This window comes from Lepisosteus platostomus, chromosome 2, assembly GCF_059453375.1.
Source record: "Lepisosteus platostomus isolate fLepPlt1 chromosome 2, fLepPlt1.hap1, whole genome shotgun sequence".
In the NCBI taxonomy this organism is placed as follows: Eukaryota; Metazoa; Chordata; class Actinopteri; order Semionotiformes; family Lepisosteidae; genus Lepisosteus; species Lepisosteus platostomus.
The window spans coordinates 43,283,083-43,308,172 of NC_142612.1; positions in this window are offsets into that span (position 1 = coordinate 43,283,083).

The window sequence follows — 25,090 nt, forward strand, 5'->3', positions numbered from 1 at the left end:
GACAACTGAATCCCTATGTAACTGCAAGACTCAGAAGAGCCCACACACTCAGCTCTTAACCCCAGTGTGCAGAAAGTGTCAAAACGTGTTTTTCAGCAGAAATAAACATGTTTCTGCAAGTTTGGTCACCCCCATGTAAGTTATGGGGCAGTAACAGCACACTTTTGAAAACGTGTTTTTCAGCCCGAAATAAACGCGTTTTTTCAGACAACTGAATCCCTTTGTAACTGCAAGGCTCAAAAGAGCCCACACACTCAGCTCTTAACCCCAGTGTGCAGAAAGTGTCAAAACATGATTTTCAGCAGAAATAAACATGTTTCTGCAAGTTTGGTCACCCCCATGTAAGTTATGGGGCAGTAACAGCACACTTTTGAAAACGTGTTTTTCAGCCCGAAATAAACACGTTTTTTCAGACAACTGAATCCCTATGTAACTGCAAGGCTCAAAAGAGCCCACACACTCAGCTCTTAACCCCAGTGTGCAGAAAGTGTCAAAACGTGTTTTTCAGCAGAAATAAACATGTTTCTGCAAGTTTGGTCACCCCCATGTAAGTTATGGTGCAGTAACAGCACACTTTTGAAAACGTGTTTTTCAGCCCGAAATAAACGCGTTTTTTCAGACAACTGAATCCCTATGTAACTGCAAGGCTCAAAAGAGCCCACACACTCAGCTCTTAACCCCAGTGTGCAGAAAGTGTCAAAACGTGTTTTTCAGCAGAAATAAACATGTTTCTGCAAGTTTGGTCACCCCCATGTAAGTTATGGGGAAGTAACAGCACACTTTTGAAAACGTGTTTTTCAGCCCGAAATAAACGCGTTTTTTCAGACAACTGAATCCCTATGTAACTGCAAGACTCAGTAGAGCCCACACACTCAGCTCTTAACCCCAGTGTGCAGAAAGTGTCAAAACGTGATTTTCAGCAGAAATAAACATGTTTCTGCAAGTTTGGTCAACCCCATGTAAGTTATGGGGCAGTAACAGCACACTTTTGAAAACGTGTTTTTCAGCCCGAAATAAACGCGTTTTTTCAGACAACTGAATCCCTATGTAACTGCAAGACTCAGAAGAGCCCACACACTCAGCTCTTAACCCCAGTGTGCAGAAAGTGTCAAAACGTGTTTTTCAGCAGAAATAAACATGTTTCTGCAAGTTTGGTCACCCCCATGTAAGTTATGGGGCAGTAACAGAACACTTTTGAAAACGTGTTTTTCAGCCCGAAATAAACGCGTTTTTTCAGACAACTGAATCCCTATGTAACTGAAAGGCTCAAAAGAGCCCACACACTCAGCTCTTAACCCCAGTGTGCAGAAAGTGTCAAAACGTGATTTTCAGCAGAAATAAACATGTTTCTGCAAGTTTGGTCAACCCCATGTAAGTTATGGGGCAGTAACAGCACACTTTTGAAAACGTGTTTTTCAGCCCGAAATAAACGCGTTTTTTCAGACAACTGAATCCCTATGTAACTGCAAGACTCAGAAGAGCCCACACACTCAGCTCTTAACCCCAGTGTGCAGAAAGTGTCAAAACGTGTTTTTCAGCAGAAATAAACATGTTTCTGCAAGTTTGGTCACCCCCATGTAAGTTATGGGGCAGTAACAGAACACTTTTGAAAACGTGTTTTTCAGCCCGAAATAAACACGTTTTTTCAGACAACTGAATCCCTATGTAACTGCAAGGCTCAAAAGAGCCCACACACTCAGCTCTTAACCCCAGTGTGCAGAAAGTGTCAAAACGTGATTTTCAGCAGAAATAAACATGTTTCTGCAAGTTTGGTCAACCCCATGTAAGTTATGGGGCAGTAACAGCACACTTTTGAAAACGTGTTTTTCAGCCTGAAATAAACGCGTTTTTTCAGACAACTGAATCCCTATGTAACTGCAAGACTCAGAAGAGGCCACACACTCAGCTCTTAACCCCAGTGTGCAGAAAGTGTCAAAACGTGATTTTCAGCAGAAATAAACATGTTTCTGCAAGTTTGGTCAACCCCATGTAAGTTATGGGGCAGTAACAGCACACTTTTGAAAACGTGTTTTTCAGCCCGAAATAAACGCGTTTTTTCAGACAACTGAATCCCTATGTAACTGCAAGACTCAGTAGAGCCCACACACTCAGCTCTTAACCCCAGTGTGCAGAAAGTGTCAAAACGTGATTTTCAGCACAAATAAACATGTTTCTGCAAGTTTGGTCAACCCCATGTAAGTTATGGGGCAGTAACAGCACACTTTTGAAAACGTGTTTTTCAGCCCGAAATAAACGCGTTTTTTCAGTCAACTGAATCCCTATGTAACTGCAAGACTCAGAAGAGCCCACACACTCAGCTCTTAACCCCAGTGTGCAGAAAGTGTCAAAACGTGATTTTCAGCAGAAATAAACATGTTTCTGCAAGTTTGGTCAACCCCATGTAAGTTATGGGGCAGTAACAGCACACTTTTGAAAACGTGTTTTTCAGCCCGAAATAAACGCGTTTTTTCAGACAACTGAATCCCTATGTAACTGCAAGACTCAGTAGAGCCCACACACTCAGCTCTTAACCCCAGTGTGCAGAAAGTGTCAAAACGTGATTTTCAGCAGAAATAAACATGTTTCTGCAAGTTTGGTCAACCCCATGTAAGTTATGGGGCAGTAACAGCACACTTTTGAAAACGTGTTTTTCAGCAAGAAATAAACGCGTTTTTTCAGACAACTGAATCCCTATGTAACTGCAAGACTCAGAAGAGCCCACACACTCAGCTCTTAACCCCAGTGTGCAGAAAGTGTCAAAACGTGATTTTCAGCAGAAATAAACATGTTTCTGCAAGTTTGGTCAACCCCATGTAAGTTATGGGGCAGTAACAGCACACTTTTGAAAACGTGTTTTTCAGCAAGAAATAAACGCGTTTTTTCAGACAACTGAATCCCTATGTAACTGCAAGACTCAGAAGAGCCCACACACTCAGCTCTTAACCCCAGTGTGCAGAAAGTGTCAAAACGTGATTTTCAGCAGAAATAAACATGTTTCTGCAAGTTTGGTCAACCCCATGTAAGTTATGGGGCAGTAACAGCACACTTTTGAAAACGTGTTTTTCAGCCCGAAATAAACGCGTTTTTTCAGACAACTGAATCCCTATGTAACTGCAAGACTCAGAAGAGCCCACACACTCAGCTCTTAACCCCAGTGTGCAGAAAGTGTCAAAACGTGTTTTTCAGCAGAAATAAACATGTTTCTGCAAGTTTGGTCACCCCCATGTAAGTTATGGGGCAGTAACAGCACACTTTTGAAAACGTGTTTTTCAGCCCGAAATAAACGCGTTTTTTCAGACAACTGAATCCCTTTGTAACTGCAAGGCTCAAAAGAGCCCACACACTCAGCTCTTAACCCCAGTGTGCAGAAAGTGTCAAAACATGATTTTCAGCAGAAATAAACATGTTTCTGCAAGTTTGGTCACCCCCATGTAAGTTATGGGGCAGTAACAGCACACTTTTGAAAACGTGTTTTTCAGCCCGAAATAAACACGTTTTTTCAGACAACTGAATCCCTATGTAACTGCAAGGCTCAAAAGAGCCCACACACTCAGCTCTTAACCCCAGTGTGCAGAAAGTGTCAAAACGTGTTTTTCAGCAGAAATAAACATGTTTCTGCAAGTTTGGTCACCCCCATGTAAGTTATGGTGCAGTAACAGCACACTTTTGAAAACGTGTTTTTCAGCCCGAAATAAACGCGTTTTTTCAGACAACTGAATCCCTATGTAACTGCAAGGCTCAAAAGAGCCCACACACTCAGCTCTTAACCCCAGTGTGCAGAAAGTGTCAAAACGTGTTTTTCAGCAGAAATAAACATGTTTCTGCAAGTTTGGTCACCCCCATGTAAGTTATGGGGAAGTAACAGCACACTTTTGAAAACGTGTTTTTCAGCCCGAAATAAACGCGTTTTTTCAGACAACTGAATCCCTATGTAACTGCAAGACTCAGTAGAGCCCACACACTCAGCTCTTAACCCCAGTGTGCAGAAAGTGTCAAAACGTGATTTTCAGCAGAAATAAACATGTTTCTGCAAGTTTGGTCAACCCCATGTAAGTTATGGGGCAGTAACAGCACACTTTTGAAAACGTGTTTTTCAGCCCGAAATAAACGCGTTTTTTCAGACAACTGAATCCCTATGTAACTGCAAGACTCAGAAGAGCCCACACACTCAGCTCTTAACCCCAGTGTGCAGAAAGTGTCAAAACGTGTTTTTCAGCAGAAATAAACATGTTTCTGCAAGTTTGGTCACCCCCATGTAAGTTATGGGGCAGTAACAGCACACTTTTGAAAACGTGTTTTTCAGCCCGAAATAAACGCGTTTTTTCAGACAACTGAATCCCTTTGTAACTGCAAGGCTCAAAAGAGCCCACACACTCAGCTCTTAACCCCAGTGTGCAGAAAGTGTCAAAACATGATTTTCAGCAGAAATAAATATGTTTCTGCAAGTTTGGTCACCCCCATGTAAGTCATGGGGCAGTAACAGCACACTTTTGAAAACGTGTTTTTCAGCCCGAAATAAACGCGTTTTTTCAGACAACTGAATCCCTATGTAACTGCAAGACTCAGAAGAGCCCACACACTCAGCTCTTAACCCCAGTGTGCAGAAAGTGTCAAAACATGATTTTCAGCAGAAATAAACATGTTTCTGCAAGTTTGGTCACCCCCATGTAAGTTATGGGGCAGTAACAGCACACTTTTGAAAACGTGTTTTTCAGCCCGAAATAAACGCGTTTTTTCAGACAACTGAATCCCTATGTAACTGCAAGACTCAGTAGAGCCCACACACTCAGCTCTTAACCCCAGTGTGCAGAAAGTGTCAAAACGTGATTTTCAGCAGAAATAAACATGTTTCTGCAAGTTTGGTCAACCCCATGTAAGTTATGGGGCAGTAACAGCACACTTTTGAAAACGTGTTTTTCAGCAAGAAATAAACGCGTTTTTTCAGACAACTGAATCCCTATGTAACTGCAAGACTCAGAAGAGCCCACACACTCAGCTCTTAACCCCAGTGTGCAGAAAGTGTCAAAACGTGTTTTTCAGCAGAAATAAACATGTTTCTGCAAGTTTGGTCACCCCCATGTAAGTTATGGGGCAGTAACAGCACACTTTTGAAAACGTGTTTTTCAGCCCGAAATAAACGCGTTTTTTCAGACAACTGAATCCCTTTGTAACTGCAAGGCTCAAAAGAGCCCACACACTCAGCTCTTAACCCCAGTGTGCAGAAAGTGTCAAAACATGATTTTCAGCAGAAATAAACATGTTTCTGCAAGTTTGGTCACCCCCATGTAAGTTATGGGGCAGTAACAGTACACTTTTGAAAACGTGTTTTTCAGCCCGAAATAAACACGTTTTTTCAGACAACTGAATCCCTATGTAACTGCAAGGCTCAAAAGAGCCCACACACTCAGCTCTTAACCCCAGTGTGCAGAAAGTGTCAAAACGTGTTTTTCAGCAGAAATAAACATGTTTCTGCAAGTTTGGTCACCCCCATGTAAGTTATGGTGCAGTAACAGCACACTTTTGAAAACGTGTTTTTCAGCCCGAAATAAACGCGTTTTTTCAGACAACTGAATCCCTATGTAACTGCAAGGCTCAAAAGAGCCCACACACTCAGCTCTTAACCCCAGTGTGCAGAAAGTGTCAAAACGTGTTTTTCAGCAGAAATAAACATGTTTCTGCAAGTTTGGTCACCCCCATGTAAGTTATGGGGAAGTAACAGCACACTTTTGAAAACGTGTTTTTCAGCCCGAAATAAACGCGTTTTTTCAGACAACTGAATCCCTATGTAACTGCAAGACTCAGTAGAGCCCACACACTCAGCTCTTAACCCCAGTGTGCAGAAAGTGTCAAAACGTGATTTTCAGCAGAAATAAACATGTTTCTGCAAGTTTGGTCAACCCCATGTAAGTTATGGGGCAGTAACAGCACACTTTTGAAAACGTGTTTTTCAGCCCGAAATAAACGCGTTTTTTCAGACAACTGAATCCCTATGTAACTGCAAGACTCAGAAGAGCCCACACACTCAGCTCTTAACCCCAGTGTGCAGAAAGTGTCAAAACGTGTTTTTCAGCAGAAATAAACATGTTTCTGCAAGTTTGGTCACCCCCATGTAAGTTATGGGGCAGTAACAGAACACTTTTGAAAACGTGTTTTTCAGCCCGAAATAAACGCGTTTTTTCAGACAACTGAATCCCTATGTAACTGAAAGGCTCAAAAGAGCCCACACACTCAGCTCTTAACCCCAGTGTGCAGAAAGTGTCAAAACGTGATTTTCAGCAGAAATAAACATGTTTCTGCAAGTTTGGTCAACCCCATGTAAGTTATGGGGCAGTAACAGCACACTTTTGAAAACGTGTTTTTCAGCCCGAAATAAACGCGTTTTTTCAGACAACTGAATCCCTATGTAACTGCAAGACTCAGAAGAGCCCACACACTCAGCTCTTAACCCCAGTGTGCAGAAAGTGTCAAAACGTGTTTTTCAGCAGAAATAAACATGTTTCTGCAAGTTTGGTCACCCCCATGTAAGTTATGGGGCAGTAACAGAACACTTTTGAAAACGTGTTTTTCAGCCCGAAATAAACGCGTTTTTTCAGACAACTGAATCCCTATGTAACTGCAAGGCTCAAAAGAGCCCACACACTCAGCTCTTAACCCCAGTGTGCAGAAAGTGTCAAAACGTGATTTTCAGCAGAAATAAACATGTTTCTGCAAGTTTGGTCAACCCCATGTAAGTTATGGGGCAGTAACAGCACACTTTTGAAAACGTGTTTTTCAGCCTGAAATAAACGCGTTTTTTCAGACAACTGAATCCCTATGTAACTGCAAGACTCAGAAGAGCCCACACACTCAGCTCTTAACCCCAGTGTGCAGAAAGTGTCAAAACGTGATTTTCAGCAGAAATAAACATGTTTCTGCAAGTTTGGTCAACCCCATGTAAGTTATGGGGCAGTAACAGCACACTTTTGAAAACGTGTTTTTCAGCCCGAAATAAACGCGTTTTTTCAGACAACTGAATCCCTATGTAACTGCAAGGCTCAAAAGAGCCCACACACTCAGCTCTTAACCCCAGTGTGCAGAAAGTGTCAAAACGTGATTTTCAGCAGAAATAAACATGTTTCTGCAAGTTTGGTCAACCCCATGTAAGTTATGGGGCAGTAACAGCACACTTTTGAAAACGTGTTTTTCAGCAAGAAATAAACGCGTTTTTTCAGACAACTGAATCCCTATGTAACTGCAAGACTCAGAAGAGCCCACACACTCAGCTCTTAACCCCAGTGTGCAGAAAGTGTCAAAACGTGTTTTTCAGCAGAAATAAACATGTTTCTGCAAGTTTGGTCACCCCCATGTAAGTTATGGGGCAGTAACAGCACACTTTTGAAAACGTGTTTTTCAGCCCGAAATAAACGCGTTTTTTCAGACAACTGAATCCCTTTGTAACTGCAAGGCTCAAAAGAGCCCACACACTCAGCTCTTAACCCCAGTGTGCAGAAAGTGTCAAAACATGATTTTCAGCAGAAATAAACATGTTTCTGCAAGTTTGGTCACCCCCATGTAAGTTATGGGGCAGTAACAGCACACTTTTGAAAACGTGTTTTTCAGCCCGAAATAAACGCGTTTTTTCAGACAACTGAATCCCTATGTAACTGCAAGACTCAGAAGAGCCCACACACTCAGCTCTTAACCCCAGTGTGCAGAAAGTGTCAAAACATGATTTTCAGCAGAAATAAACATGTTTCTGCAAGTTTGGTCACCCCCATGTAAGTTATGGGGCAGTAACAGCACACTTTTGAAAACGTGTTTTTCAGCCCGAAATAAACGCGTTTTTTCAGACAACTGAATCCCTATGTAACTGCAAGACTCAGTAGAGCCCACACACTCAGCTCTTAACCCCAGTGTGCAGAAAGTGTCAAAACGTGATTTTCAGCAGAAATAAACATGTTTCTGCAAGTTTGGTCAACCCCATGTAAGTTATGGGGCAGTAACAGCACACTTTTGAAAACGTGTTTTTCAGCAAGAAATAAACGCGTTTTTTCAGACAACTGAATCCCTATGTAACTGCAAGACTCAGAAGAGCCCACACACTCAGCTCTTAACCCCAGTGTGCAGAAAGTGTCAAAACGTGTTTTTCAGCAGAAATAAACATGTTTCTGCAAGTTTGGTCACCCCCATGTAAGTTATGGGGCAGTAACAGAACACTTTTGAAAACGTGTTTTTCAGCCCGAAATAAACGCGTTTTTTCAGACAACTGAATCCCTATGTAACTGCAAGGCTCAAAAGAGCCCACACACTCAGCTCTTAACCCCAGTGTGCAGAAAGTGTCAAAACGTGATTTTCAGCAGAAATAAACATGTTTCTGCAAGTTTGGTCACCCCCATGTAAGTTATGGGGCAGTAACAGCACACTTTTGAAAACGTGTTTTTCAGCCCGAAATAAACGCGTTTTTTCAGACAACTGAATCCCTATGTAACTGCAAGACTCAGAAGAGCCCACACACTCAGCTCTTAACCCCAGTGTGCAGAAAGTGTCAAAACGTGTTTTTCAGCAGAAATAAACATGTTTCTGCAAGTTTGGTCACCCCCATGTAAGTTATGGGGCAGTAACAGCACACTTTTGAAAACGTGTTTTTCAGCCCGAAATAAACGCGTTTTTTCAGACAACTGAATCCCTTTGTAACTGCAAGGCTCAAAAGAGCCCACACACTCAGCTCTTAACCCCAGTGTGCAGAAAGTGTCAAAACGTGATTTTCAGCAGAAATAAACATGTTTCTGCAAGTTTGGTCAACCCCATGTAAGTTATGGGGCAGTAACAGCACACTTTTGAAAACGTGTTTTTCAGCCTGAAATAAACGCGTTTTTTCAGACAACTGAATCCCTATGTAACTGCAAGACTCAGAAGAGCCCACACACTCAGCTCTTAACCCCAGTGTGCAGAAAGTGTCAAAACGTGTTTTTCAGCAGAAATAAACATGTTTCTGCAAGTTTGGTCACCCCCATGTAAGTTATGGGGCAGTAACAGCACACTTTTGAAAACGTGTTTTTCAGCCCGAAATAAACGCGTTTTTTCAGACAACTGAATCCCTTTGTAACTGCAAGGCTCAAAAGAGCCCACACACTCAGCTCTTAACCCCAGTGTGCAGAAAGTGTCAAAACATGATTTTCAGCAGAAATAAACATGTTTCTGCAAGTTTGGTCACCCCCATGTAAGTTATGGGGCAGTAAAAGCACACTTTTGAAAACGTGTTTTTCAGCCCGAAATAAACGCGTTTTTTTAGACAACTGAATCCCTATGTAACTGCAAGACTCAGAAGAGCCCACACACTCAGCTCTTAACCCCAGTGTGCAGAAAGTGTCAAAACATGATTTTCAGCAGAAATAAACATGTTTCTGCAAGTTTGGTCACCCCCATGTAAGTTATGGGGCAGTAACAGCACACTTTTGAAAACGTGTTTTTCAGCCCGAAATAAACGCGTTTTTTCAGACAACTGAATCCCTAGGTAACTGCAAGACTCAGTAGAGCCCACACACTCAGCTCTTAACCCCAGTGTGCAGAAAGTGTCAAAACGTGATTTTCAGCAGAAATAAACATGTTTCTGCAAGTTTGGTCAACCCCATGTAAGTTATGGGGCAGTAACAGCACACTTTTGAAAACGTGTTTTTCAGCAAGAAATAAACGCGTTTTTTCAGACAACTGAATCCCTATGTAACTGCAAGACTCAGAAGAGCCCACACACTCAGCTCTTAACCCCAGTGTGCAGAAAGTGTCAAAACGTGTTTTTCAGCAGAAATAAACATGTTTCTGCAAGTTTGGTCACCCCCATGTAAGTTATGGGGCAGTAACAGCACACTTTTGAAAACGTGTTTTTCAGCCCGAAATAAACGCGTTTTTTCAGACAACTGAATCCCTTTGTAACTGCAAGGCTCAAAAGAGCCCACACACTCAGCTCTTAACCCCAGTGTGCAGAAAGTGTCAAAACATGATCTTCAGCAGAAATAAACATGTTTCTGCAAGTTTGGTCACCCCCATGTAAGTTATGGGGCAGTAACAGCACACTTTTGAAAACGTGTTTTTCAGCCCGAAATAAACGCGTTTTTTCAGACAACTGAATCGCTATGTAACTGCAAGACTCAGAAGAGCCCACACACTCAGCTCTTAACCCCAGTGTGCAGAAAGTGTCAAAACGTGTTTTTCAGCAGAAATAAACATGTTTCTGCAAGTTTGGTCACCCCCATGTAAGTTATGGGGCAGTAACAGCACACTTTTGAAAACATGTTTTTCAGCCCGAAATAAACGCGTTTTTTCAGACAACTGAATCCCTATGTAACTGCAAGACTCAGAAGAGCCCACACACTCAGCTCTTAACCCCAGTGTGCAGAAAGTGTCAAAACATGATTTTCAGCAGAAATAAACATGTTTCTGCAAGTTTGGTCACCCCCATGTAAGTTATGGGGAAGTAACAGCACACTTTTGAAAACGTGTTTTTCAGCACGAAATAAACGCGTTTTTTCAGACAACTGAATCCCTATGTAACTGCAAGACTCAGTAGAGCCCACACACTCAGCTCTTAACCCCAGTGTGCAGAAAGTGTCAAAACGTGATTTTCAGCAGAAATAAACATGTTTCTGCAAGTTTGGTCAACCCCATGTAAGTTATGGGGCAGTAACAGCACACTTTTGAAAACGTGTTTTTCAGCCCGAAATAAACGCGTTTTTTCAGCCAACTGAATCCCTATGTAACTGCAAGACTCAGAAGAGCCCACACACTCAGCTCTTAACCCCAGTGTGCAGAAAGTGTCAAAACGTGTTTTTCAGCAGAAATAAACATGTTTCTGCAAGTTTGGTCACCCCCATGTAAGTTATGGGGCAGTAACAGAACACTTTTGAAAACGTGTTTTTCAGCCCGAAATAAACGCGTTTTTTCAGACAACTGAATCCCTATGTAACTGCAAGGCTCAAAAGAGCCCACACACTCAGCTCTTAACCCCAGTGTGCAGAAAGTGTCAAAACGTGATTTTCAGCAGAAATAAACATGTTTCTGCAAGTTTGGTCAACCCCATGTAAGTTATGGGGCAGTAACAGCACACTTTTGAAAACGTGTTTTTCAGCCCGAAATAAACGCGTTTTTTCAGACAACTGAATCCCTATGTAACTGCAAGACTCAGAAGAGCCCACACACTCAGCTCTTAACCCCAGTGTGCAGAAAGTGTCAAAACGTGTTTTTCAGCAGAAATAAACATGTTTCTGCAAGTTTGGTCACCCCCATGTAAGTTATGGGGCAGTAACAGAACACTTTTGAAAACGTGTTTTTCAGCCCGAAATAAACGCGTTTTTTCAGACAACTGAATCCCTATGTAACTGCAAGGCTCAAAAGAGCCCACACACTCAGCTCTTAACCCCAGTGTGCAGAAAGTGTCAAAACGTGATTTTCAGCAGAAATAAACATGTTTCTGCAAGTTTGGTCAACCCCATGTAAGTTATGGGGCAGTAACAGCACACTTTTGAAAACGTGTTTTTCAGCCCGAAATAAACGCGTTTTTTCAGACAACTGAATCCCTATGTAACTGCAAGACTCAGTAGAGCCCACACACTCAGCTCTTAACCCCAGTGTGCAGAAAGTGTCAAAACGTGATTTTCAGCACAAATAAACATGTTTCTGCAAGTTTGGTCAACCCCATGTAAGTTATGGGGCAGTAACAGCACACTTTTGAAAACGTGTTTTTCAGCCCGAAATAAACGCGTTTTTTCAGTCAACTGAATCCCTATGTAACTGCAAGACTCAGAAGAGCCCACACACTCAGCTCTTAACCCCAGTGTGCAGAAAGTGTCAAAACGTGTTTTTCAGCAGAAATAAACATGTTTCTGCAAGTTTGGTCACCCCCATGTAAGTTATGGGGAAGTAACAGCACACTTTTGAAAACGTGTTTTTCAGCCCGAAATAAACGCGTTTTTTCAGACAACTGAATCCCTATGTAACTGCAAGACTCAGTAGAGCCCACACACTCAGCTCTTAACCCCAGTGTGCAGAAAGTGTCAAAACGTGATTTTCAGCAGAAATAAACATGTTTCTGCAAGTTTGGTCAACCCCATGTAAGTTATGGGGCAGTAACAGCACACTTTTGAAAACGTGTTTTTCAGCCCGAAATAAACGCGTTTTTTCAGACAACTGAATCCCTATGTAACTGCAAGACTCAGAAGAGCCCACACACTCAGCTCTTAACCCCAGTGTGCAGAAAGTGTCAAAACGTGTTTTTCAGCAGAAATAAACATGTTTCTGCAAGTTTGGTCACCCCCATGTAAGTTATGGGGCAGTAACAGCACACTTTTGAAAACGTGTTTTTCAGCCCGAAATAAACGCGTTTTTTCAGACAACTGAATCCCTTTGTAACTGCAAGGCTCAAAAGAGCCCACACACTCAGCTCTTAACCCCAGTGTGCAGAAAGTGTCAAAACATGATTTTCAGCAGAAATAAATATGTTTCTGCAAGTTTGGTCACCCCCATGTAAGTCATGGGGCAGTAACAGCACACTTTTGAAAACGTGTTTTTCAGCCCGAAATAAACGCGTTTTTTCAGACAACTGAATCCCTATGTAACTGCAAGACTCAGAAGAGCCCACACACTCAGCTCTTAACCCCAGTGTGCAGAAAGTGTCAAAACATGATTTTCAGCAGAAATAAACATGTTTCTGCAAGTTTGGTCACCCCCATGTAAGTTATGGGGCAGTAACAGCACACTTTTGAAAACGTGTTTTTCAGCCCGAAATAAACGCGTTTTTTCAGACAACTGAATCCCTATGTAACTGCAAGACTCAGTAGAGCCCACACACTCAGCTCTTAACCCCAGTGTGCAGAAAGTGTCAAAACGTGATTTTCAGCAGAAATAAACATGTTTCTGCAAGTTTGGTCAACCCCATGTAAGTTATGGGGCAGTAACAGCACACTTTTGAAAACGTGTTTTTCAGCAAGAAATAAACGCGTTTTTTCAGACAACTGAATCCCTATGTAACTGCAAGACTCAGAAGAGCCCACACACTCAGCTCTTAACCCCAGTGTGCAGAAAGTGTCAAAACGTGTTTTTCAGCAGAAATAAACATGTTTCTGCAAGTTTGGTCACCCCCATGTAAGTTATGGGGCAGTAACAGCACACTTTTGAAAACGTGTTTTTCAGCCCGAAATAAACGCGTTTTTTCAGACAACTGAATCCCTTTGTAACTGCAAGGCTCAAAAGAGCCCACACACTCAGCTCTTAACCCCAGTGTGCAGAAAGTGTCAAAACATGATTTTCAGCAGAAATAAACATGTTTCTGCAAGTTTGGTCACCCCCATGTAAGTTATGGGGCAGTAACAGTACACTTTTGAAAACGTGTTTTTCAGCCCGAAATAAACACGTTTTTTCAGACAACTGAATCCCTATGTAACTGCAAGGCTCAAAAGAGCCCACACACTCAGCTCTTAACCCCAGTGTGCAGAAAGTGTCAAAACGTGTTTTTCAGCAGAAATAAACATGTTTCTGCAAGTTTGGTCACCCCCATGTAAGTTATGGTGCAGTAACAGCACACTTTTGAAAACGTGTTTTTCAGCCCGAAATAAACGCGTTTTTTCAGACAACTGAATCCCTATGTAACTGCAAGGCTCAAAAGAGCCCACACACTCAGCTCTTAACCCCAGTGTGCAGAAAGTGTCAAAACGTGTTTTTCAGCAGAAATAAACATGTTTCTGCAAGTTTGGTCACCCCCATGTAAGTTATGGGGAAGTAACAGCACACTTTTGAAAACGTGTTTTTCAGCCCGAAATAAACGCGTTTTTTCAGACAACTGAATCCCTATGTAACTGCAAGACTCAGTAGAGCCCACACACTCAGCTCTTAACCCCAGTGTGCAGAAAGTGTCAAAACGTGATTTTCAGCAGAAATAAACATGTTTCTGCAAGTTTGGTCAACCCCATGTAAGTTATGGGGCAGTAACAGCACACTTTTGAAAACGTGTTTTTCAGCCCGAAATAAACGCGTTTTTTCAGACAACTGAATCCCTATGTAACTGCAAGACTCAGAAGAGCCCACACACTCAGCTCTTAACCCCAGTGTGCAGAAAGTGTCAAAACGTGTTTTTCAGCAGAAATAAACATGTTTCTGCAAGTTTGGTCACCCCCATGTAAGTTATGGGGCAGTAACAGAACACTTTTGAAAACGTGTTTTTCAGCCCGAAATAAACGCGTTTTTTCAGACAACTGAATCCCTATGTAACTGAAAGGCTCAAAAGAGCCCACACACTCAGCTCTTAACCCCAGTGTGCAGAAAGTGTCAAAACGTGATTTTCAGCAGAAATAAACATGTTTCTGCAAGTTTGGTCAACCCCATGTAAGTTATGGGGCAGTAACAGCACACTTTTGAAAACGTGTTTTTCAGCCCGAAATAAACGCGTTTTTTCAGACAACTGAATCCCTATGTAACTGCAAGACTCAGAAGAGCCCACACACTCAGCTCTTAACCCCAGTGTGCAGAAAGTGTCAAAACGTGTTTTTCAGCAGAAATAAACATGTTTCTGCAAGTTTGGTCACCCCCATGTAAGTTATGGGGCAGTAACAGAACACTTTTGAAAACGTGTTTTTCAGCCCGAAATAAACGCGTTTTTTCAGACAACTGAATCCCTATGTAACTGCAAGGCTCAAAAGAGCCCACACACTCAGCTCTTAACCCCAGTGTGCAGAAAGTGTCAAAACGTGATTTTCAGCAGAAATAAACATGTTTCTGCAAGTTTGGTCAACCCCATGTAAGTTATGGGGCAGTAACAGCACACTTTTGAAAACGTGTTTTTCAGCCTGAAATAAACGCGTTTTTTCAGACAACTGAATCCCTATGTAACTGCAAGACTCAGAAGAGCCCACACACTCAGCTCTTAACCCCAGTGTGCAGAAAGTGTCAAAACGTGATTTTCAGCAGAAATAAACATGTTTCTGCAAGTTTGGTCAACCCCATGTAAGTTATGGGGCAGTAACAGCACACTTTTGAAAACGTGTTTTTCAGCCCGAAATAAACGCGTTTTTTCAGACAACTGAATCCCTATGTAACTGCAAGGCTCAAAAGAGCCCACACACTCAGCTCTTAACCCCAGTGTGCAGAAAGTGTCAAAACGTGATTTTCAGCAGAAATAAACATGTTTCTGCAAGTTTGGTCAACCCCATGTAAGTTATGGGGCAGTAACAGCACACTTTTGAAAACGTGTTTTTCAGCAAGAAATAAACGCGTTTTTTCAGACAACTGAATCCCTATGTAACTGCAAGACTCAGAAGAGCCCACACACTCAGCTCTTAACCCCAGTGTGCAGAAAGTGTCAAAACGTGTTTTTCAGCAGAAATAAACATGTTTCTGCAAGTTTGGTCACCCCCATGTAAGTTATGGGGCAGTAACAGCACACTTTTGAAAACGTGTTTTTCAGCCCGAAATAAACGCGTTTTTTCAGACAACTGAATCCCTTTGTAACTGCAAGGCTCAAAAGAGCCCACACACTCAGCTCTTAACCCCAGTGTGCAGAAAGTGTCAAAACATGATTTTCAGCAGAAATAAACATGTTTCTGCAAGTTTGGTCACCCCCATGTAAGTTATGGGGCAGTAACAGCACACTTTTGAAAACGTGTTTTTCAGCCCGAAATAAACGCGTTTTTTCAGACAACTGAATCCCTATGTAACTGCAAGACTCAGAAGAGCCCACACACTCAGCTCTTAACCCCAGTGTGCAGAAAGTGTCAAAACATGATTTTCAGCAGAAATAAACATGTTTCTGCAAGTTTGGTCACCCCCATGTAAGTTATGGGGCAGTAACAGCACACTTTTGAAAACGTGTTTTTCAGCCCGAAATAAACGCGTTTTTTCAGACAACTGAATCCCTATGTAACTGCAAGACTCAGTAGAGCCCACACACTCAGCTCTTAACCCCAGTGTGCAGAAAGTGTCAAAACGTGATTTTCAGCAGAAATAAACATGTTTCTGCAAGTTTGGTCAACCCCATGTAAGTTATGGGGCAGTAACAGCACACTTTTGAAAACGTGTTTTTCAGCAAGAAATAAACGCGTTTTTTCAGACAACTGAATCCCTATGTAACTGCAAGACTCAGAAGAGCCCACACACTCAGCTCTTAACCCCAGTGTGCAGAAAGTGTCAAAACGTGTTTTTCAGCAGAAATAAACATGTTTCTGCAAGTTTGGTCACCCCCATGTAAGTTATGGGGCAGTAACAGAACACTTTTGAAAACGTGTTTTTCAGCCCGAAATAAACGCGTTTTTTCAGACAACTGAATCCCTATGTAACTGCAAGGCTCAAAAGAGCCCACACACTCAGCTCTTAACCCCAGTGTGCAGAAAGTGTCAAAACGTGATTTTCAGCAGAAATAAACATGTTTCTGCAAGTTTGGTCACCCCCATGTAAGTTATGGGGCAGTAACAGCACACTTTTGAAAACGTGTTTTTCAGCCCGAAATAAACGCGTTTTTTCAGACAACTGAATCCCTATGTAACTGCAAGACTCAGAAGAGCCCACACACTCAGCTCTTAACCCCAGTGTGCAGAAAGTGTCAAAACGTGTTTTTCAGCAGAAATAAACATGTTTCTGCAAGTTTGGTCACCCCCATGTAAGTTATGGGGCAGTAACAGCACACTTTTGAAAACGTGTTTTTCAGCCCGAAATAAACGCGTTTTTTCAGACAACTGAATCCCTTTGTAACTGCAAGGCTCAAAAGAGCCCACACACTCAGCTCTTAACCCCAGTGTGCAGAAAGTGTCAAAACGTGATTTTCAGCAGAAATAAACATGTTTCTGCAAGTTTGGTCAACCCCATGTAAGTTATGGGGCAGTAACAGCACACTTTTGAAAACGTGTTTTTCAGCCTGAAATAAACGCGTTTTTTCAGACAACTGAATCCCTATGTAACTGCAAGACTCAGAAGAGCCCACACACTCAGCTCTTAACCCCAGTGTGCAGAAAGTGTCAAAACGTGTTTTTCAGCAGAAATAAACATGTTTCTGCAAGTTTGGTCACCCCCATGTAAGTTATGGGGCAGTAACAGCACACTTTTGAAAACGTGTTTTTCAGCCCGAAATAAACGCGTTTTTTCAGACAACTGAATCCCTTTGTAACTGCAAGGCTCAAAAGAGCCCACACACTCAGCTCTTAACCCCAGTGTGCAGAAAGTGTCAAAACATGATTTTCAGCAGAAATAAACATGTTTCTGCAAGTTTGGTCACCCCCATGTAAGTTATGGGGCAGTAAAAGCACACTTTTGAAAACGTGTTTTTCAGCCCGAAATAAACGCGTTTTTTTAGACAACTGAATCCCTATGTAACTGCAAGACTCAGAAGAGCCCACACACTCAGCTCTTAACCCCAGTGTGCAGAAAGTGTCAAAACATGATTTTCAGCAGAAATAAACATGTTTCTGCAAGTTTGGTCACCCCCATGTAAGTTATGGGGCAGTAACAGCACACTTTTGAAAACGTGTTTTTCAGCCCGAAATAAACGCGTTTTTTCAGACAACTGAATCCCTAGGTAACTGCAAGACTCAGTAGAGCCCACACACTCAGCTCTTAACCCCAGTGTGCAGAAAGTGTCAAAACGTGATTTTCAGCAGAAATAAACATGTTTCTGCAAGTTTGGTCAACCCCATGTAAGTTATGGGGCAGTAACAGCACACTTTTGAAAACGTGTTTTTCAGCAAGAAATAAACGCGTTTTTTCAGACAACTGAATCCCTATGTAACTGCAAGACTCAGAAGAGCCCACACACTCAGCTCTTAACCCCAGTGTGCAGAAAGTGTCAAAACGTGTTTTTCAGCAGAAATAAACATGTTTCTGCAAGTTTGGTCACCCCCATGTAAGTTATGGGGCAGTAACAGCACACTTTTGAAAACGTGTTTTTCAGCCCGAAATAAACGCGTTTTTTCAGACAACTGAATCCCTTTGTAACTGCAAGGCTCAAAAGAGCCCACACACTCAGCTCTTAACCCCAGTGTGCAGAAAGTGTCAAAACATGATCTTCAGCAGAAATAAACATGTTTCTGCAAGTTTGGTCACCCCCATGTAAGTTATGGGGCAGTAACAGCACACTTTTGAAAACGTGTTTTTCAGCCCGAAATAAACGCGTTTTTTCAGACAACTGAATCGCTATGTAACTGCAAGACTCAGAAGAGCCCACACACTCAGCTCTTAACCCCAGTGTGCAGAAAGTGTCAAAACGTGTTTTTCAGCAGAAATAAACATGTTTCTGCAAGTTTGGTCACCCCCATGTAAGTTATGGGGCAGTAACAGCACACTTTTGAAAACATGTTTTTCAGCCCGAAATAAACGCGTTTTTTCAGACAACTGAATCCCTATGTAACTGCAAGACTCAGAAGAGCCCACACACTCAGCTCTTAACCCCAGTGTGCAGAAAGTGTCAAAACATGATTTTCAGCAGAAATAAACATGTTTCTGCAAGTTTGGTCACCCCCATGTAAGTTATGGGGAAGTAACAGCACACTTTTGAAAACGTGTTTTTCAGCACGAAATAAACGCGTTTTTTCAGACAACTGAATCCCTATGTAACTGCAAGACTCAGTAGAGCCCACACACTCAGCTCTTAACCCCAGTGTGCAGAAAGTGTCAAAACGTGATTTTCAGCAGAAATAAACATGTTTCTGCAAGTTTGGTCAACCCCATGTAAGTTATGGGGCAGTAACAGCACACTTTTGAAAACGTGTTTTTCAGCCCGAAATAAACGCGTTTTTTCAGCCAACTGAATCCCTATGTAACTGCAAGACTCAGAAGAGCCCACACACTCAGCTCTTAACCCCAGTGTGCAGAAAGTGTCAAAACGTGTTTTTCAGCAGAAATAAACATGTTTCTGCAAGTTTGGTCACCCCCATGTAAGTTATGGGGCAGTAACAGAACACTTTTGAAAACGTGTTTTTCAGCCCGAAATAAACGCGTTTTTTCAGACAACTGAATCCCTATGTAACTGCAAGGCTCAAAAGAGCCCACACACTCAGCTCTTAACCCCAGTGTGCAGAAAGTGTCAAAACGTGATTTTCAGCAGAAATAAACATGTTTCTGCAAGTTTGGTCAACCCCATGTAAGTTATGGGGCAGTAACAGCACACTTTTGAAAACGTGTTTTTCAGCCCGAAATAAACGCGTTTTTTCAGACAACTGAATCCCTATGTAACTGCAAGACTCAGAAGAGCCCACACACTCAGCTCTTAACCCCAGTGTGCAGAAAGTGTCAAAACGTGTTTTTCAGCAGAAATAAACATGTTTCTGCAAGTTTGGTCACCCCCATGTAAGTTATGGGGCAGTAACAGAACACTTTTGAAAACGTGTTTTTCAGCCCGAAATAAACGCGTTTTTTCAGACAACTGAATCCCTATGTAACTGCAAGGCTCAAAAGAGCCCACACACTCAGCTCTTAACCCCAGTGTGCAGAAAGTGTCAAAACGTGATTTTCAGCAGAAATAAACATGTTTCTGCAAGTTTGGTCAACCCCATGTAAGTTATGGGGCAGTAACAGCACACTTTTGAAAACGTGTTTTTCAGCCCGAAATAAACGCGTTTTTTCAGACAACTGAATCCCTATGTAACTGCAAGACTCAGTAGAGCCCACACACTCAGCTCTTAACCCCAGTGTGCAGAAAGTGTCAAAACGTGATTTTCAGCACAAATAAACATGTTTCTGCAAGTTTGGTCAACCCCATGTAAGTTATGGGGCAGTAACAGCACACTTTTGAAAACGTGTTTTTCAGCCCGAAATAAACGCGTTTTTTCAGTCAACTGAATCCCTATGTAACTGCAAGACTCAGAAGAGCCCACACACTCAGCTCTTAACCCCAGTGTGCAGAAAGTGTCAAAACGTGTTTTTCAGCAGAAATAAACATGTTTCTGCAAGTTTGGTCACCCCCATGTAAGTTATGGGGAAGTAACAGCACACTTTTGAAAACGTGTTTTTCAGCCCGAAATAAACGCGTTTTTTCAGACAACTGAATCCCTATGTAACTGCAAGACTCAGTAGAGCCCACACACTCAGCTCTTAACCCCAGTGTGCAGAAAGTGTCAAAACGTGATTTTCAGCAGAAATAAACATGTTTCTGCAAGTTTGGTCAACCCCATGTAAGTTATGGGGCAGTAACAGCACACTTTTGAAAACGTGTTTTTCAGCCCGAAATAAACGCGTTTTTTCAGACAACTGAATCCCTATGTAACTGCAAGACTCAGAAGAGCCCACACACTCAGCTCTTAACCCCAGTGTGCAGAAAGTGTCAAAACGTGTTTTTCAGCAGAAATAAACATGTTTCTGCAAGTTTGGTCACCCCCATGTAAGTTATGGGGCAGTAACAGCACACTTTTGAAAACGTGTTTTTCAGCCCGAAATAAACGCGTTTTTTCAGACAACTGAATCCCTTTGTAACTGCAAGGCTCAAAAGAGCCCACACACTCAGCTCTTAACCCCAGTGTGCAGAAAGTGTCAAAACATGATTTTCAGCAGAAATAAATATGTTTCTGCAAGTTTGGTCACCCCCATGTAAGTCATGGGGCAGTAACAGCACACTTTTGAAAACGTGTTTTTCAGCCCGAAATAAACGCGTTTTTTCAGACAACTGAATCCCTATGTAACTGCAAGACTCAGAAGAGCCCACACACTCAGCTCTTAACCCCAGTGTGCAGAAAGTGTCAAAACATGATTTTCAGCAGAAATAAACATGTTTCTGCAAGTTTGGTCACCCCCATGTAAGTTATGGGGCAGTAACAGCACACTTTTGAAAACGTGTTTTTCAGCCCGAAATAAACGCGTTTTTTCAGACAACTGAATCCCTATGTAACTGCAAGACTCAGTAGAGCCCACACACTCAGCTCTTAACCCCAGTGTGCAGAAAGTGTCAAAACGTGATTTTCAGCAGAAATAAACATGTTTCTGCAAGTTTGGTCAACCCCATGTAAGTTATGGGGCAGTAACAGCACACTTTTGAAAACGTGTTTTTCAGCAAGAAATAAACGCGTTTTTTCAGACAACTGAATCCCTATGTAACTGCAAGACTCAGAAGAGCCCACACACTCAGCTCTTAACCCCAGTGTGCAGAAAGTGTCAAAACGTGTTTTTCAGCAGAAATAAACATGTTTCTGCAAGTTTGGTCACCCCCATGTAAGTTATGGGGCAGTAACAGCACACTTTTGAAAACGTGTTTTTCAGCCCGAAATAAACGCGTTTTTTCAGACAACTGAATCCCTTTGTAACTGCAAGGCTCAAAAGAGCCCACACACTCAGCTCTTAACCCCAGTGTGCAGAAAGTGTCAAAACATGATTTTCAGCAGAAATAAACATGTTTCTGCAAGTTTGGTCACCCCCATGTAAGTTATGGGGCAGTAACAGTACACTTTTGAAAACGTGTTTTTCAGCCCGAAATAAACACGTTTTTTCAGACAACTGAATCCCTATGTAACTGCAAGGCTCAAAAGAGCCCACACACTCAGCTCTTAACCCCAGTGTGCAGAAAGTGTCAAAACGTGTTTTTCAGCAGAAATAAACATGTTTCTGCAAGTTTGGTCACCCCCATGTAAGTTATGGTGCAGTAACAGCACACTTTTGAAAACGTGTTTTTCAGCCCGAAATAAACGCGTTTTTTCAGACAACTGAATCCCTATGTAACTGCAAGGCTCAAAAGAGCCCACACACTCAGCTCTTAACCCCAGTGTGCAGAAAGTGTCAAAACGTGTTTTTCAGCAGAAATAAACATGTTTCTGCAAGTTTGGTCACCCCCATGTAAGTTATGGGGAAGTAACAGCACACTTTTGAAAACGTGTTTTTCAGCCCGAAATAAACGCGTTTTTTCAGACAACTGAATCCCTATGTAACTGCAAGACTCAGTAGAGCCCACACACTCAGCTCTTAACCCCAGTGTGCAGAAAGTGTCAAAACGTGATTTTCAGCAGAAATAAACATGTTTCTGCAAGTTTGGTCAACCCCATGTAAGTTATGGGGCAGTAACAGCACACTTTTGAAAACGTGTTTTTCAGCCCGAAATAAACGCGTTTTTTCAGACAACTGAATCCCTATGTAACTGCAAGACTCAGAAGAGCCCACACACTCAGCTCTTAACCCCAGTGTGCAGAAAGTGTCAAAACGTGTTTTTCAGCAGAAATAAACATGTTTCTGCAAGTTTGGTCACCCCCATGTAAGTTATGGGGCAGTAACAGAACACTTTTGAAAACGTGTTTTTCAGCCCGAAATAAACGCGTTTTTTCAGACAACTGAATCCCTATGTAACTGAAAGGCTCAAAAGAGCCCACACACTCAGCTCTTAACCCCAGTGTGCAGAAAGTGTCAAAACGTGATTTTCAGCAGAAATAAACATGTTTCTGCAAGTTTGGTCAACCCCATGTAAGTTATGGGGCAGTAACAGCACACTTTTGAAAACGTGTTTTTCAGCCCGAAATAAACGCGTTTTTTCAGACAACTGAATCCCTATGTAACTGCAAGACTCAGAAGAGCCCACACACTCAGCTCTTAACCCCAGTGTGCAGAAAGTGTCAAAACGTGTTTTTCAGCAGAAATAAACATGTTTCTGCAAGTTTGGTCACCCCCATGTAAGTTATGGGGCAGTAACAGAACACTTTTGAAAACGTGTTTTTCAGCCCGAAATAAACGCGTTTTTTCAGACAACTGAATCCCTATGTAACTGCAAGGCTCAAAAGAGCCCACACACTCAGCTCTTAACCCCAGTGTGCAGAAAGTGTCAAAACGTGATTTTCAGCAGAAATAAACATGTTTCTGCAAGTTTGGTCAACCCCATGTAAGTTATGGGGCAGTAACAGCACACTTTTGAAAACGTGTTTTTCAGCCTGAAATAAACGCGTTTTTTCAGACAACTGAATCCCTATGTAACTGCAAGACTCAGAAGAGCCCACACACTCAGCTCTTAACCCCAGTGTGCAGAAAGTGTCAAAACGTGATTTTCAGCAGAAATAAACATGTTTCTGCAAGTTTGGTCAACCCCATGTAAGTTATGGGGCAGTAACAGCACACTTTTGAAAACGTGTTTTTCAGCCCGAAATAAACGCGTTTTTTCAGACAACTGAATCCCTATGTAACTGCAAGACTCAGTAGAGCCCACACACTCAGCTCTTAACCCCAGTGTGCAGAAAGTGTCAAAACGTGATTTTCAGCACAAATAAACATGTTTCTGCAAGTTTGGTCAACCCCATGTAAGTTATGGGGCAGTAACAGCACACTTTTGAAAACGTGTTTTTCAGCCCGAAATAAACGCGTTTTTTCAGTCAACTGAATCCCTATGTAACTGCAAGACTCAGAAGAGCCCACACACTCAGCTCTTAACCCCAGTGTGCAGAAAGTGTCAAAACATGTTTTTCAGCAGAAATAAACATGTTTCTGCAAGTTTGGTCACCCCCATGTAAGTTATGGGGAAGTAACAGCACACTTTTGAAAACGTGTTTTTCAGCCCGAAATAAACGCGTTTTTTCAGACAACTGAATCCCTATGTAACTGCAAGACTCAGTAGAGCCCACACACTCAGCTCTTAACCCCAGTGTGCAGAAAGTGTCAAAACGTGATTTTCAGCAGAAATAAACATGTTTCTGCAAGTTTGGTCAACCCCATGTAAGTTATGGGGCAGTAACAGCACACTTTTGAAAACGTGTTTTTCAGCCCGAAATAAACGCGTTTTTTCAGACAACTGAATCCCTATGTAACTGCAAGACTCAGAAGAGCCCACACACTCAGCTCTTAACCCCAGTGTGCAGAAAGTGTCAAAACGTGTTTTTCAGCAGAAATAAACATGTTTCTGCAAGTTTGGTCACCCCCATGTAAGTTATGGGGCAGTAACAGCACACTTTTGAAAACGTGTTTTTCAGCCCGAAATAAACGCGTTTTTTCAGACAACTGAATCCCTTTGTAACTGCAAGGCTCAAAAGAGCCCACACACTCAGCTCTTAACCCCAGTGTGCAGAAAGTGTCAAAACATGATTTTCAGCAGAAATAAATATGTTTCTGCAAGTTTGGTCACCCCCATGTAAGTCATGGGGCAGTAACAGCACACTTTTGAAAACGTGTTTTTCAGCCCGAAATAAACGCGTTTTTTCAGACAACTGAATCCCTTTGTAACTGCAAGGCTCAAAAGAGCCCACACACTCAGCTCTTAACCCCAGTGTGCAGAAAGTGTCAAAACGTGTTTTTCAGCAGAAATAAACATGTTTCTGCAAGTTTGGTCACCCCCATGTAAGTTATGGTGCAGTAACAGCACACTTTTGAAAACGTGTTTTTCAGCCCGAAATAAACGCGTTTTTTCAGACAACTGAATCCCTATGTAACTGCAAGGCTCAAAAGAGCCCACACACTCAGCTCTTAACCCCAGTGTGCAGAAAGTGTCAAAACATGTTTTTCAGCAGAAATAAACATGTTTCTGCAAGTTTGGTCACCCCCATGTAAGTTATGGGGAAGTAACAGCACACTTTTGAAAACGTGTTTTTCAGCCCGAAATAAACGCGTTTTTTCAGACAACTGAATCCCTATGTAACTGCAAGACTCAGTAGAGCCCACACACTCAGCTCTTAACCCCAGTGTGCAGAAAGTGTCAAAACATGATTTTCAGCAGAAATAAACATGTTTCTGCAAGTTTGGTCAACCCCATGTAAGTTATGGGGCAGTAACAGCACACTTTTGAAAACGTGTTTTTCAGCCCGAAATAAACGCGTTTTTTCAGACAACTGAATCCCTATGTAACTGCAAGACTCAGAAGAGCCCACACACTCAGCTCTTAACCCCAGTGTGCAGAAAGTGTCAAAACATGATTTTCAGCAGAAATAAACATGTTTCTGCAAGTTTGGTCACCCCCATGTAAGTTATGGGGCAGTAACAGCACACTTTTGAAAACGTGTTTTTCAGCCCGAAATAAACGCGTTTTTTCAGACAACTGAATCCCTATGTAACTGCAAGACTCAGTAGAGCCCACACACTCAGCTCTTAACCCCAGTGTGCAGAAAGTGTCAAAACGTGATTTTCAGCAGAAATAAACATGTTTCTGCAAGTTTGGTCAACCCCATGTAAGTTATGGGGCAGTAACAGCACACTT